The following is a 16,062-nucleotide window of genomic DNA, read 5'->3' as shown; positions in this document are numbered from 1 at the left end:
GGGCGCCAGGGACGGAGCGGTGAAGAGCTCCAGAAGAGAGAAGAAGCGGCAGCCAGAAAGAAGAAGAAGCAGTGGCGGCGGAAGAGAAGAAGAAGCGGCGGCGGAAGAAAAGAAGTAGCGGCGGCCGAAAAGAAGAGGAAGCGGCGGCCGGAAAGAAGAGGAAGCGGCGGCCGAAGAAGAAGAGAAGGCAGAGCCTGGGATCCAGCGCGGAGGTCCGGCGGAGAGTGCTGCAGTGTGTGGGTAGCAAAAGAGCTAACGAAGCTCCCCACTGCAGAATCTCCCTTCGGTCACGGTAAGCGGCCTTGCGCCGAGAGTCTATTCCCCCTAGACCACCAGGGTGTCAGGCACTAGGCCTGTGGGCACGGACGGGCAATAGGCCCGAGCAGCAGATAGGAGAATAGGGGCCCCGCATTCATTAATTAATCCTGGCGTTATGCCAGGATTGCTAACATTCCCAGTAGGCAGGCACTAGGCCTGAGGTGGCAGTCAGGCACTAGGCCTGTGGCGTCAATAGGAGGGAGGAGGCCACCATCTATATAAGTAGTCTTGGCATTAGGCCAAGACTATCCCACTTGGCAGGCAGGCACTAGGCCTGAGGTGACAGTCAGGCACTAGGCCTGTGGCATAGTTAGGAGGAAGGAGGCCACCACTGGTGTAGCCGGGGTCCTGGCCTTAGGCCTAGACCACATCTCGCTTGAAAGGCAGCCACTAGGCCTGTGATTCCAGATAGGCGGGCATTATACCCGAGGGACAATATTGGCAGTAGGCTACAGGAAAGATAGGGGCTGGATGGTTAGCTGTGCTGTAGGGAGCTGTAGTCCCGGGTTGGCGCGCCGTCACCATTTTGGGGGTCCGGAGTAACTGTGGAGAGACTGTCTGGCCTCCCACGGTCGATCCCATGATTCCAGAGAGGGTCCCCATAGGGAATTAGGCTGCACCAGCAATTATCCTCCAGGCACGAAGCAGTGGAATCTTTATCAGACCGGACTAGAGAGGTAACTCCCATTTCATTCTATCGTCATTCTGTTATCTTGTATTTGCTTGTACTGTTTACTGGAGACAGGTGAGGTAGCTAACCAAGTTGTACTGTTAGAGTTCATAGTAAATTGGCTCAGTTCCGCTGTTTGCCATTTATTAGTTTGTAGGTAGGCTGCTGTCATTCTCTTTCCAGGAACAGCGACTCGCGGCAAGCAAGCTGACAAGAGTACCAGTGTGAGTATACTCTGTGTGGGTGTGTGTCTTGGTCCGCGTTGAGCGCCGGTTGCGAGACCCTGCTAGACCTAGCGGGCTCGCTTTCACCTAGATGCGCAAGTGCCGAGTAGGTGACATTTGGGTGGCTGAGGCCCGCGGGCCAGTGATGACATTCACCTAACCGGTGAACGTCGCGGCCACCCTGGTGTGCCACTCTTTCCCCGTCGTGGAAGGGGTGGGCACACGGTGATAGTGTCTCTTTTTCCTCTAGCCGTCGGCCCTCCAGGCTGAGTCCCCGTCTAGAGGTCCCGAGGAAGAATTTCGCCCGGAAAAAGCAAACCCGTGGTCTGGAAACGAGGAAAGCATCTTGAGGTAAAGAGCGCGGTACACCTGCACGGCAGCAGGCCCTACACCGCATCGGCACCCTTACATTTGGCGTAGTCGGCAGGATCCCCTTGTAAGAATGGACCAAAAAGACAAGTCGGAGAGCAACAGTGATGAGTCTCGGGCCAAGCTGCCCATTGGGGCAGCCCTGAACCATCTCGACAAGTTTGATGGGCAAAATATGACCCTGACAGAGTGGATTGAACAGTTGGAGACCACTATTGAACTCTACCAGATCCCGAAGAGCGTACAAGTGAACTTGGCGTTGAAGGTCTTAACTGGTGACGCCCGGAAGATGGTAAGGGTACGCCCCGAACGGCTCCGGAGGAGCCTGGCGGACGTCTTAAAAATTCTAAAGGGCGTATATGGAGAAAAGGCTACCACGACCACGCTAAAGAAGCACATTTTTGCACGGATCCAGAGGGAAGACGAGACCATCTCCCAATTCGCTAACGCGATACAGGAATATATGACCAAGATCCAGACAAGGGAGGATGAGGAATTGATGACGGGGGATCCGGATTCCACCTTGAGGGGTATCCTAATAGGTGGACTAAGGAGTAGGTCCCCTACGAAACTATCTCCAGGACTAGGTCGATGGGGATGACAAGATCACCTTCTTTGAAGTATTGGGTATGGCACTGAAGAAGGAAGAAAATGCGGAATTTAGTTCCAGCACCGTGTCCACACAACAAACCCAACCGGTAGATAGAGTTCGGACACCGGAGGTTAGTCCCTTGGAGGGCTGCATCAAAGAATTAACCACCACACTCCTTCTCGTCCAGGACGAAGTGTCCCAGTTGAGGCAGAGGGTGGAATGGGCGGAGAGTCGAGACGCCGACCAAGAAAAAAAGGGGTGGGGATGACGAGGATCGTTATAAAGAAAAGTCCCCTCAGATGAGAAGGGAACAGGAGACTACTGGACGTCGGGGAGAGGAGGTGCGCTCGAGGGGACCCCGTGAATTGGTGTGCTGGGAGTGTGAGGAGCCTGGACACTTTGCTCGGGACTGCCCAGTCTGCCGACTTGGCAGAGAAGGGCGCAGGAGGCCTTTAAACTGAGGTCCCTCGCGGTTGCGGGACAATCCGCGGGGGGGAAGGCGAGCGAGTAGATGTCGTCAACTCATCCGATATGTTCGGTGAGTGTCCCACTGTAGTAGCAAAGTTGGGAGGGAGGGATCAACGTTGCCTTTTGGATAGAGGGTTGCAAGTGTCCACTATGTCTGAGAAATGATTTAAAGAAGACTATGCCCATCTCACGATGACCAGTGTCGGGAATTGGGTGACCCTCGTGGCTGCGAACAATCTCCCCATTCCCGTAAAGGGGGTCGTGTGGATCGAGGTGGAGGTGTATGGACAATCTCTTGGGAAGAAAGGGTTTGTAGTGGTCAGTGGAGAAGAGTTCCAACATGGACCGGTGATCCTGGGAATGAACATCCTTCGGAGTCTGGATCAAGTTCTCATGCAAGACAAGGGCCCACAGTACTGGAAGTATCTCGGAGTACAGAAACCGGTGCAGCAAGCTTTTCAAAGGGTCATCCGGCGGAACGAAGAGGCCGCCTCTGTGGAGTCCTCACGTCCTCTAGGTCTGATCAAGACACGGCATAATCAAAAGGTGAGGATCCCAGCAAGACAAGAGGTGGTCCTGGAATTGCCCGTCCGTTCACAGCAGCGGTTGGAAGAGAGGGAGGTTGTGATAGAAACTTGTTTGTTCAGACAAGTGGAGGCCGGTTTGCTGCTGGCCAGAGCCGTAGCGGTGGTGAGGGATGGCGTCGTACCCCTACGCGTGTGCAACCTGGGAAACTCTCCGATCAAGATTCCGGCCAGGTCGGTGTTGGCCCATCTGGAGGCTATCCCTGAGGGTGGTATCGAATCTGGCCCCAGAGTTACCTTAAGGCCTGATGCATGTGAGCCTTGGACGTTGGCCATCACCATCGAGGAGAAACAGGAGCCCACCGCTCAGAGCCGGCCCTAACCAATATGATGCCCTAGGCAAGATTTTGGCTGGTGCCCCCTAGCACCACCGCTAGTTCCGCCTCTGACCCTGCACCCCTTTCCCAGCACAAGGCCAAAAAGGTATGTCTTTTTGCTGGCAAGGGGAATGGCCACACAATAGTACCCGCAATTCTTCTTATGCCTCACAGTAGTGCAGCTTTATTCACAATTTATCATACGATGGTGTCCCTTATTCACATTACATCACACAGTAGTACCACTTTACCTTATATACGTTACTCCTCACAGTAGTGCCCCTCATTCACATAACATCATACTGAATTGCTCCTTATTCACATTACACCACACCATATTGCTCTTTATTCTCATTACACCACACTATATTGCTCTTTATTCACATTAGACCATACAGTAGTGTCCTTTCTATACATTACACCACACAGTAGACCACCTTATACACATAATGCCACACATCATAATGCATTTATACACATAATGACACACATAATGTCCCTTACACATATGCCGCACATTATTAGTGCCCTTATACACATAATGACACATATATTTCCTAGCGTGAGTCATCTTTGCTAATGTCGGGTGCCTATTTTTTATGAAAATGCATCTTATTTGCATTGCCATGTGGCAAGGATGCACAAGCAGCTTCCACTGATTAAAATGATATGCGGCATGCCTATATTCTGTGTGCGACTGTGACTGTATCTGCATACAAAATGCTACACACAGAATATAGGCATGCCACATATCATTTTAATCAGCAGAAGCTGCTGATGCCCCTAGGCATACCAGATGCCCTAGGCAATTGCCTAGTTTGCCTATGCCTAAGGCCGGCTCTGCCACCGCTGAATGGAATGGGAGAGTAATTCTGGAACAAATGGACGTATCGCTGGAGGGCCTTAGTAAAGCAGAGGTAGACAGGGTGGAGCAAATGCTGTGGGCACGACAGAAATCGTTTTCACGTAACGAGGAAGACTTCGGTCACATGACGGAGATAGAGCATGAAATCAACACCGGAGACAGTTCGCCTGCTCGGGAGCGATATCGACAGATACCCCTGAAGCTGTACCAGGAGGTCAAAACTATGATTCAATAAATGCTGACCAATGGCATCATCAAGGAGAGTAAGAGTCAATGGGCTGCCCCGATTGTGTTGGTAAAGAAGAAGGATGGGACGATTCGATTTTGCGTGGACTACCGGAGGTTGAACACCTGCACAGTTTGGGACGCCTATCTGTTGCCCCGTATCAAGGAGTCACTGGAGGCTCTGGGAAAGTCTTGTTTCTTTTCCACACTGGATCTGGCCAGTGGGTACTGGCAGGTGCCCGTAGTGGAAAAAGACCAGGCGAAAACAGCATTCATCACTCCCATGGGACTCTTTGATTTCTGTTGAATGCCCTTCGGGCTCTCCAATGCACCGGCCACGTTCCAGCGCCTTATGGAGCGCTGCCTCGGGGACTTAAACTTTGAGGCAATTCTTATCTATTTGGATGACATCATAGTGTTTGCCCCTACCTTGGAGGATCACTTGCATAGATTGGAACAAGTGCTTCAACGACTGGAACAGTACGGCCTCAAACTAAAACCGAGTAAATGCCACCTCTTGAAGTCCAGTCTGGAATACCTGGGCCATGTGGTCTCGGAGGAAGGGGTGAGGCCCACCCCCAACAAAATTGCCATGGTCCAAGGATGGAAGACTCTGGGCAATGTGACGGAGAGTTGAGAGCATTTCTTGGATTGGTGGGTTACTACCTGCGGTTTATCCGGGACTTTGCAAAGATTGCGGGTCCACTACACGAACTATTGCGAGGTGTTGCTACCGATGTACGGAATCGGGCAGTGGTGTGGAATCAAGCGCAAGAGGATGCTTTTGCTTGTCTGAAACAGGCCCTCACCCAGGCCCCAGTACTGGCTTATGCCGACTTTGATAAGCCATTTATATTACACACGGGAGTCACCAAGGCCTGGGGGCTGTACTCTCCCAGCTACAGGAGGGCCAGGAACGAGTTATTGCTTATGGGAGTCGGAGCCTCCGGGAATCAGAGTGGAATCCAGACAACTATAGCTCATTCAAGCTGGAGCTGCTGGCGGTCGTCTGGGCAGTCACCGAAAAGATTGCGGAGTACCTGACCGCCGCCGACTTTGAAGTGGTCACGGATAACAACCCCCTGTCACACCTGAATACAGCCAAGTTGGGTGCTCTGGAACAGTGCTGGGCGGCTCGCTTGGCAAAATTCTCGTTTAAAATTCGATATCGCCCGGGAAAAACGAATACAAATGCGGATGCCTTGTCCCGCTATCCAGTGGGGTTGCCTACTGGTCCCACAGATGAGGAGTGAGAAGGACAGGAGATCCCTGACCTCGCCAGGATGATTCCCATTTCAGCAGAGCCAAAGGTGACGTGTGGAATTCTGCTACAGAATACCTTGCCAGACTGGGCTATAGAACAAGGGCAGGATCAGGAGGTACAATGTGTACGCGGGTGGAAGGAACAGGATCACTGGCCTTCCTCTTCGGAGAGACTACAACTTAGCCCGTGGGGTAAGAAGCTGCTACATCAATGGGATCGGATGGCCATACGAGAAGGGGTGTTATGTCGGCAGACTTACCTTGAGCAAGAGCTTCGGAAGGTGTGGCAGAACGTTCTCCCTAGAGATTTAGCCCGTGATCTGGTGACCGAAGCACACGAAGAAGGGGCCCGTTTTGGAGCGGAAAGATGCTACAATGGATCCGTCGTCAGTATTTCTTCCCAGGCTTGCAGACACTGGTTGAAGGTGTGTGCCGGACCTGTAGAAGGTGTGCTGTTACGAAGGGTGGCGAGCAACGGGCACCGGTACAGACCATTAGGACCACAAGACCCTTTGAGCTCCTCATGGTGGACTATGTTTTGATAGGGGAGTCAGTGCGTGGGTATCAATATGCTATTGTGATGACCGACCACTTTACCAAATTTACGGTAGTTGTCCCTACCATGTACCAGACGGCCGACACGGCAGCCAAGGCTATTGTTGAACATTTTATCCGCAGATATGGCTGCCCGGAGCGCGTCCATTACGATCAAGGTGCGTGTTTCCAAGGTTGGGTAATGGAGCGGCTGTGCCGCACCTATGGCATGCACAAATCAAGGACCACACCGTATCTCCCGCAGGGAAATGGAGCCTGTGAGCGATTCAATCGGATGTTGCTACAGATGTTGAGGGTCCTAGAGGCCGAAAAGAAGCGGCGCTGCCTGACTTCGTTCCGGAATTGGTGTGGGTGTATAACAATAGGGTACACCGGACCACTGGGTTCTCGCCGTATTTTTTGCTGTTTGGCTGACCAGGGAAGGAACTGCAAGACCTTGATCTGTCCCTACCCGTGGAGGATGATCAGTGGACGCACAGTGGATGTATTGAGGAGCAGAATTGTCGCCTGAAATTTGCCAGGGATGTGGCGGCGGGGAACATTAGGTCCAAATTGCATCCTAGCCCTGGACGGAAGTTGGGAGGACCGTTTGCTGAGGGACAAAGGGTGTTAGTCCGAGAGAAGAGACCTGGGAACAAGTTAAGCGAGCGATGGGAGGTGATGCCTTATATCGTACAGCGGCATGTGTCTCCTGACAACCCAGTCTATGAGGTGAAGGCAGAAGACGGAAGCGGACGTGCCCGCACTTTGCATCGGAACATGCTGCGCCCTTGCCTCTTTGAGGATTTGTCTCCCCTTGGAACAGTCCCAGTGGCTATCCCTGGACTAGGTGAAGATGATTGGTGGGTTCCTAACCTGATGTGGCACAAGAGCCCCTGCCGTCGGAAAGATCAGCCGAGGTTGCGGATCCGGAGGGCTCTGTTCCGCCCCCAGCGACTCTGGGAGTACCAGCCCCCCGTTTTGCAGATCCAAACTTTGAGTGGACGGCAGCTCACATCTTTGTAGGGACTACAAAGGAAACAGGGGGGGAAATGTGAGGGGACACCAGGCTGGGGGAATGAGGGAGGTCTCTCACCTCCATCTTCCCCGGACAGGCAGCGGCGCCATTTCCCGTCGCGGCGAGCTTCTGGCACGGAGGGGCTTGCATCCGCTGGGATTCAAGCCCCTCCAATTGCATCGCGGCTATTTGAATTTTCCGCCGAGCAGGAGCCAATCGGGGCTCGCGCCCGGTCAGCCAATAGGAACGGGCCGCGACGAGCAAACCAGGGCTCGTTGCGTCATATCACCGCCCCCTCCCAGCATCATATAACAGACGCTGCGGAGCGGGAGCGGTCAGTCGGGCGCCGGGGATGGAGCGGTGAAGAGCTCCAGAAGAGAGAAGAAGCGGCAGCCGGAAAGAAGAAGAAGCGGCGGCGGAAGAGAAGAAGAAGCGGCGGCGGAAGAAAAGAAGAAGCGGCGGCCGGAAAGAAGAGGAAGCGGCGGCCGGAGAAGAAGAGAAGGCGGAGCCCGGGATCCAGCGCGGAGGTCCTGCGGAGATTGCTGCAGTGTGTGGGTAGCAAAAGAGCTAACGAAGCTCCCCACTGCAGCCTCTCCCTGCGGTCCCGGTAAGCGGCCTTGCGCCGAGAGTCTATTCCCCCTAGACCACCAGGGTTTCAGGCACTAGGCCTGTGGGCACGGACGGGCAATAGGTCCGAGCAGCAGATAGGAGAAGAGGGGCCCCGCATTCATTAAGTAATCCTGGCGTTATGCCATGATTGCTAACATCCCCAGTAGGCAGGCACTAGGCCTGAGGTGGCAGTCAGGCACTAGGCCTGTGGCGTCAATAGGAGGGAGGAGGCCACCATCTATATAAGTAGTCTTGGCATTAGGCCAAGACTATCCCACTTGGCAGGCAGGCACTAGGCCTGAGGTGACAGTCAGGCACTAGGCCTGTGGCATAGTTAGGAGGAAGGAGGCCACCACTGGTGTAGCCGGGGTCCTGGCCTTAGGCCTAGACCACATCTCGCTTGAAAGGCAGGCACTAGGCCTGTGATTCCAGATATGCGGGCATTAGGCCCGAGGGGCAATATTGTCAGTAGGCTACAGGAAAGATAGGGGCTGGATGGTTAGCTGTGCTGTAGGGAGCGGTAGTTCCGGGTTGGCGCGCCGTCACCACTTTGGGGGTCCGGAGTAACTGTGGAGAGACTGTCTGGCCTCCCACGGTCGATCCCGTGATTCCAGAGTGGGCGGCGGTCCCCGTAGGGAATTAGGCTGCACCAGCAATTATCCTCCAGGCACGAAGCAGTGGAATCTTCATCAGACCGGACTAGAGAGGTAACTCCTATTTCATTCTATTGTCATTCTGTTATCTTGTATTTGCTTGTACTGTTTACTGGAGTTAGGTGAGGTAGCTAACCAAGTTGTACTGTTAGAGTTCATAGTAAATTGGCTCAGTTCCATTGTTTGCCATTTATTAGTTTGTAGGGAGGCTGCTGTCATTCTCTTTCCAGGAACAGCGACTCGCGGCAAGCAAGCTGACAAGAGTACTAGTGTGAGTATACTCTCTGTGGGTGTGTGTCTTGGTCAGCGTTGAGCGCCGGTTGCGAGACCCCGCTAGGCCTAGCGGGCTCGCTTTCACCTAGGTGCGCAAGTGCCGAGTAGGTGACATTTGGGTGGCTGAGGCCCGCGGGCCAGTGATGACGTCGTGGAAGGGGTGGGCACACGGTGATAGTGTCTCTTTTTCCTCTAGCCGTCGGCCCTCCAGGCTGAGTCCCCATCTAGAGGTCCCGAGGAAGAATTTCGCCCGGAAAAAGCAAACCCGCGGTCTGGAAACGAGGAAAGCATCTTGAGGTAAGGAGCGCGGTACACCTGCACGGCAGCAGGCCCTACACCGCATCGGCACCCTTACAAAGCAATTCAGATTCTAGCTCACTTCTGTATTTTGGTTTACGAAAATTAAAGCAAAGGTCTGATGTTATTCGTGAAACAGTTTTCATAAACATTATTATTATTATTATTATTATTATTATTATTATTATTAATAAGCTTAATTTTAAGGCCTTACAGGATTCCGCAGCACCGTACAGGCTATATACACATTAACAGTAACACAGGGCATATTAATGGTATAGTTCAGTAAATCGACATATCATTGGAACAACACAGAGCAGTAAACTAACACTAGAGGTGAGGTTTCAGGAAATCACTAAGGGAGAGGTGTATCTACCCTTGGAGAGAGATAAACTGGAGAAGTTGCCAAAGCAACCAATCAGTTCCTAACTATCCTTTCAAAGACTAATTAAAGACACAGGGCACTAGAAGCTAGGAGAATTGAAGGGATGCGCATGAGGAAGGAAAGACCTACCCGTGAGAACTTATATTCTTATTAATTATTTATTAACATGAATATATATATTGCAATTTGAAATGTACCTGTTTCTCCTTTTTAGTATTGAGTGTTCTGTGTGGTGTATACAGCAGTTATACTTTACTAGTGCCAGCCTCTAATAGTTAACCTGCTTCTGCCATTGTAAATACTGTAGTTCCCTGAATCAAAAAGACAAGAGCAGTTGTGACAAGTAGATTAATCTGCAATCCCATCTTGTTAGTGCATATTATTGATATTAGAATCAGGCCACTTGCTTATCCAAACATCAGTTATACTCTGGCTGTAGCTGCAACCCCTCCACTTCTAATGCTACCCATCACACATAGACACAACATACAGAAACATACATAAGAATATCGGAGAGATTTCTACTTGGTCTCCTGTGTTAATATTTATCATGTTTAGCCCATTATGTAATGTATACTTTCATGTGTCTTCAATGTGCCATATGCATTATTTCTTTGTGTCTGCCTCCCTTTACCTACTCCATAATGTGTCTCTATCTTGCCTCATGTTGTTCCTAGTTTCTATCCTTCATGTTTTTTCTGCATCCTCCAACCCTCTTACTAGATTCTTTATCTCCATTTGCTTTATGTTTAACCCAATTTTCTCCACCATCTGCCCATAATCTCATATGTCATTAAGGGGTTTATTTACTAAGCCTCAAATGGAGATAAAGTGGACCGAGATAAAGTCTCAGCCAACTAGCTCCTAACTGTCATTTTTCAAACACAGCCTGTGACTTGTCTGATTGGCTGGGACTTTCGGGGTCATACTGACCTGATCGTAGCTGTGCTAAAATTATCACAGCTACGATCACTTACACTGACATGCGGGGGGTCACCCAGCAGAGGACTTAGCCGCCCCGCATATCAGGCCGCCCCCGCCACCGCACAAGTACAAAAGCATCACACAGCAGCGATGCTTTTGTACTTGAAGAGTAACACCCAGCCAGCGCAGCTCCTGCGGCTGGATGGAAGTTACTCATTGCTGCTCGGGTCACAGCGGCAGTGTGTGACATCACGCAGCTGCTACTTTCTACCCCCCACATGGTCTGGCCACGCCTGCGTTGGCCGGACCGCGCCCACAAAATGGCGGCCAAACGCTGCTGTGCCGCCCCCTCCCACCCAGCGACCGCCTCTGCCTGTCAATCAGGAAGAGGCAATCGCTAGACAATGACAGCTATCAGCTGTCTCGCTTGCACCGGTGCACTGCGGCGCCAGCGCATGCGCACTTCTGACCTGATCGCTGCGCTGCAATGAACGGCAGCGAGCGAACAGATCAGAACGACCCCCTTTATCTCCATCCACTTTATCTCCGTCCAAAGCTTAGTAAATAAACCCCTATATCTTATCTTCCATCTTGTTTCATATTATCAGTTATTATCTCCAGCATGTTTTATTCTCCAAAAATATTTTCTTTATTGCACACATATGTCTCACATGTCTTTTCTTCCCAGAAACCCTTTATAAACTCCTTATCTCATTGGCCCAGTGTGGGTTTACTTTGTCCCAATTTTGCACCTTTCAATGTCGGTGACTTCTAATTTCCACATATTTCACAGTAGGGGCAAGCTGTACCTATATTTGGGAGATGAGAATACTCCAAAACCATGGAAGATGGAAACAGCATACTGTCATTTCTAGCTTCACCCTATAACACATTATAACACTAATTTATTCATTTAATCAATAAATACATTTTAAGAATGTATTATTTTGTTCTTAAAATTCTCATTGGTTTAGCCTTATATATCTATGGGGGTAATTCAGACTTGATCGTAGATGTGCTAAAGTTAGCACATCTGTGCTCAGTTTCCCTGATATGCGGGGGGACGCCCAGCACAGGGCTAGTCCGCCCCGAATGTCAGGCCCTGCCCCGTCGCACATGTACAAAAGCATCACACGGCGGCAATGCTTTTGTACTTGTAGAGTACCTCCCCACCAGCGCAGCTCCTGCGCACTGGCAGGGAGCTACCCGTCACTGTGGGGGTCGCAGCCGCTGCATGTGACGTCACGCAGCCACTGCGGCCCACCCCCCCCAACGGTCCGGGCACGCCTGCATTGCCCAGACCGTGCCCCCTAAATGGTGGCCAAACGCCGCCGGCTCGCCCAGCGACCGCCTCTGCCTGTCAATCAAGCAGAGGCAATCGCAGGACTAAGAAAGCCATCGGCTGTCTAGCATGTACCGGCGCACTGTGGTGACGGCGCATGCGCAGTTCAGACCTGATCGCTACTGTGCGAAAACACACAGCAGCGATCAGGTCTGAATTAGTCCCTTTGAATGTAAGCTCTCACGAGCAGGGCCATCTTCTCTTACGTACTTTTTCGTCTCTTACTTAAACCATCTTCAACGGCACCAAATCTTGCGGTTTTCTGCCACCCTGAATCTTATTTCATTGTCGTCTGCTGATGCAGCTATGTTTATGTACCTTGTACTTGTCCTATATTTTCTTCAAAATGTACTCCATATGAGGATCATGATTAACATGAATGTACAATAAGACAAATCACCTCAGGTAGGTGGGAAGAAGCTTTGGTAATTGTACCTTTAATAATACACAGGAACTGTTTAGAAATGTGCAGTAGTGCTCAGATAAAAGAAAAACCGCACTCACCCAGTTGGGGTAGAGCAAGTGTCTTTCTATTTCTGTCAATTCAAAGCAATTTTTTTTTTATTCTGAAGTAAAGATAAAATTATAGTACAGTTCCTTTAAAATAAAATAAGTACAGTATAAAGGGTCACACAAATCGCAAAAATAAAATCACATTGGACATTGATTCTAGGGTAAGTAGTAATTTAAGTCTCCTCCCCTCACAAGTCACAACTTGCTCCAGCATAAATCTTTGTTAATGATTTTTTTATCATCACAATCTCAAATTAAGGATTACCACTTGATACTTCAAATATGCACTATTCACGTAGCATTATCTGCTTCACCCAGTTCATTAAAAATCATGAGTGACTGTTATTTCTATGTGCAAAAGGAGGCAGAAAATAATGAAAAAGCCAACATACTGTCTGTATCTGCACAATGAAATTAAAACAAAAGTTCAACTAGTCAGCAGCAATTAATGTCTAACTGCAGATGGCCAAGCAAGAAAGCACTATTAGCATTTTCTATTAATAACAGAGAAACCCAAACTGAGCTTTGTCTCGCAGCAACTTGCGTCATTTCAAGGAACACAGGTCCTGATATTAGGTAACATTTACGACAATATTTATAAGTGCAAAGATTTACTTTGCTAGTTTTCTTACCGCTTCTCTTTTTAAAGCTAAGCCATTGATTTTGCGAGTTTAATTTAAAGTGACTGAACAAGCCCAGTTAAGTCAGGGTTATTTCTGTTTCAAAAAGCAGAAGTCATGTTTTATTGTGTTTCCTATTTTAGGTGTTATTTTATATTTCATTTGTCCAAATGCTATTACTATTAAAGTGCACCTCTTACTGCAGTCATCCTAAATTTACACAACTACAAAAAGTAAGTAAGAAAGTTTGCCAATAGCCTAGGATTACTAATTACTAGGTCATATTAGATAGCAAAGATTCATAAAAAGCACAATAGATGCCACAGCCTCACAAGTTGCTTCATTTCACATTACTATGCTAGGTGGATTGGACATACCGTATATACTCGAGTATAAGTCGACCCAAATATAAGCCGAGGCACCTAATTCTACCACAAAAACCTGGGAAAACTTATTGACTCGAGTATAAGCCTAGGGTGGGAAATGCAGCTGTAGCCGTACACAGCCCTCAGTGCCAGATATGCCCTCATACTGCCAGATATGCCCCCACAGTGCCTGATGTGCCAGATATGCCCTCATGCTGCCAAATATGCCCCACAGTGCCAGATGTGCCAGATATGCCCTCATGCTGCCAAATATGCCCCACAGTGCCAGATGTGCCAGATATGCCCTCATGCTGCCAGATATGCCCCTCATGCTGCCACATATGCCCCACAGTGCCAGATATGCCCTCATGCTGCCAGATATGCCCTCATGCTGCCAGATATGCCCCTCATGCTGCCAAATATGCCCACAGTGCCAGATATGCCCTCATGCTGCCAGATATGCCCCTCATGCTGCCAGATATGCCCTCATGCTGCCACATATGCCCCTCATGCTGCCACATATGCCCCTCATGCTGCCACATATGCCCCTCATGTTGCCACATATGCCCCTCATGCTGCCACATATGCCCCTCATGCTGCCACATATGCCCCCTCCCCAAGTGCCAAATATGCTCCCCCAGTGCCTGTTACTTACCCCTCCGTCGATCCCGCGCTGTCTTCTGAAGGAGGAACACGGAGCGCACAGCGCGCGCCTCTCCTGTGTCCCTCCTGCATCTCCGGCGGCCGCAGCGGGTCTATTAAAGGAAGTGCCGGTTCGTGATCAGAGGTCACAAACGGGTACTTCCTTTAATAGACCCGCCGCTGCTGCCGGAGATGCAGGAGGGACACAGGAGAGGCGCGCGCTGTGCGCTCCGTGTCTCTCCTTCACACTGCACTGCCACTGACTCGAGTATAAGCCGAGGTGGCTTTTTCAGCAAAAAAAAAAGTGATGAAAAAGTCGGCTTATACTCGAGTATATACGGTACCTAGTTCCGGAGAAGGAACAGAGTAAATATGGAACAGGAAATTATATTATGTGCATAGGCGCCCTTGTAACAAAGATGAAATGACATAAAAGTGTTTATAGATAAAAACACACAAAATTTATTAGCGCAATGTGACCAGCATTGTGGGGTTTTCCTTCTGATATGGGGGTATGGTCTGACCCATGAAGTGTGGCTAAAACCATGGCAGGCATAGCTACCCTCCTAACTTAACCCACCTGAATCTTCCTCCCCTCTTTGCTTATATGAAGCATACCCCTCCAGTTGAGAGTGCCACCCCCACCGATTTACTATATTATATATATGTATATATATATACAGTGTATATATACAGTGTGTGTGTATATATATATATATATATATATACTGGCAAACGAGTATATTACCCGATCAATGTTTCAGGGTATACGCACCATTCAATGTGTTGTATGTGGTCCCCTCAAATGCAGTTAGTGGGATATACTTGTTTGTCCCCAATACGCCAGACCGAATCCCTGCAGCAATCTCAGCTACTTCGAAGATAGTAGTGTGCATCCTCGTCCAGGGGTGTCTCGTCTCAGCTACTTCGGAGATAGTAGTGTGCATCATCGTCCAGGGGTGTCTTGTCTCAGCTGCTTTGGAGATAGTAGTGTGTCTCTATCCAGGGGTGTCTTGACAGGAGTTACCGGGGAGACAAGGAGGGAGATTTCAGCCTTTCTGTATGATCCAGAAATGTGGTAAACAAACTGAAAGGTCTGGACCATACAAGGAGGCTGTAATCTCTCTCTCTTCCACCCATCTCCCTGGTGACTGTTGCGTGCGAACGGGTCGGAATGATTCCCTGTGTTCTTTGTACATTATCTTTTTTATATATGGTGACCAATTTATGAGAGAGAAGTGAAGGAGAAAGCATCACATCTGAGAAAGGCAGCTGTGTTTGTCATCCAAAGAGACATATATGGACATAAGTATCATATTTTTCTATATGAAACCACACTGAGCGCTTTTGTCTTGGGAATTCACTGTTCGATTTTGCTCGTATTGAACGTGCCTGGAGCCGACACTACACACACATTATATAAACATAAAACAAGCAAAAATCTCCGGCACTCCAGATGTCCCATAGGGACCTGCTTTCTCAGGTGCCTTCCTCCGGAGGGGTGACCCCAATGCATGAACAGGAACAAATGAGGCGGCACTCAGAGGCTGTAAACTGTAAACAAACGTGTATTGGTGCTATCTACATTTCGGGGACCACCTCCCCTTTGTCACCTCCCCTCCTGATGAAGGGGAGGTGGTCCCCGAAACGTAGATAGCACCAATACACATTTGTGTACAGTTTACAGCCTCTGAGTGCCGCCTCGTTTGTTCCTGTTTATATATATATATATATATATATATATATATATATATTCATACATACATACATACATACATGTGTGTGCCTCAGTATGCCCCATTACTGTATCAATCAGCAGCAGCCAGCAGATAACGGGTCTGGTACCTCACCTCAGTCTGGAGGATATCAGACATCCTGCTGCTGCCACCAGGCCGGCCACCTTCATGGAGATGCTGCTTTGAGAGCCCCTGCCCTTGGCTGTGTTGTGGACTCCAGGTCAGGACAAGTGCGGTAGTGGTGGGGCGGCACCTC

This window comes from Pseudophryne corroboree, chromosome 4 (genome assembly GCF_028390025.1).
Source record: "Pseudophryne corroboree isolate aPseCor3 chromosome 4, aPseCor3.hap2, whole genome shotgun sequence".
NCBI lineage: Eukaryota > Metazoa > Chordata > Amphibia > Anura > Myobatrachidae > Pseudophryne > Pseudophryne corroboree.
This window is presented reverse-complemented; position numbering follows the sequence as displayed.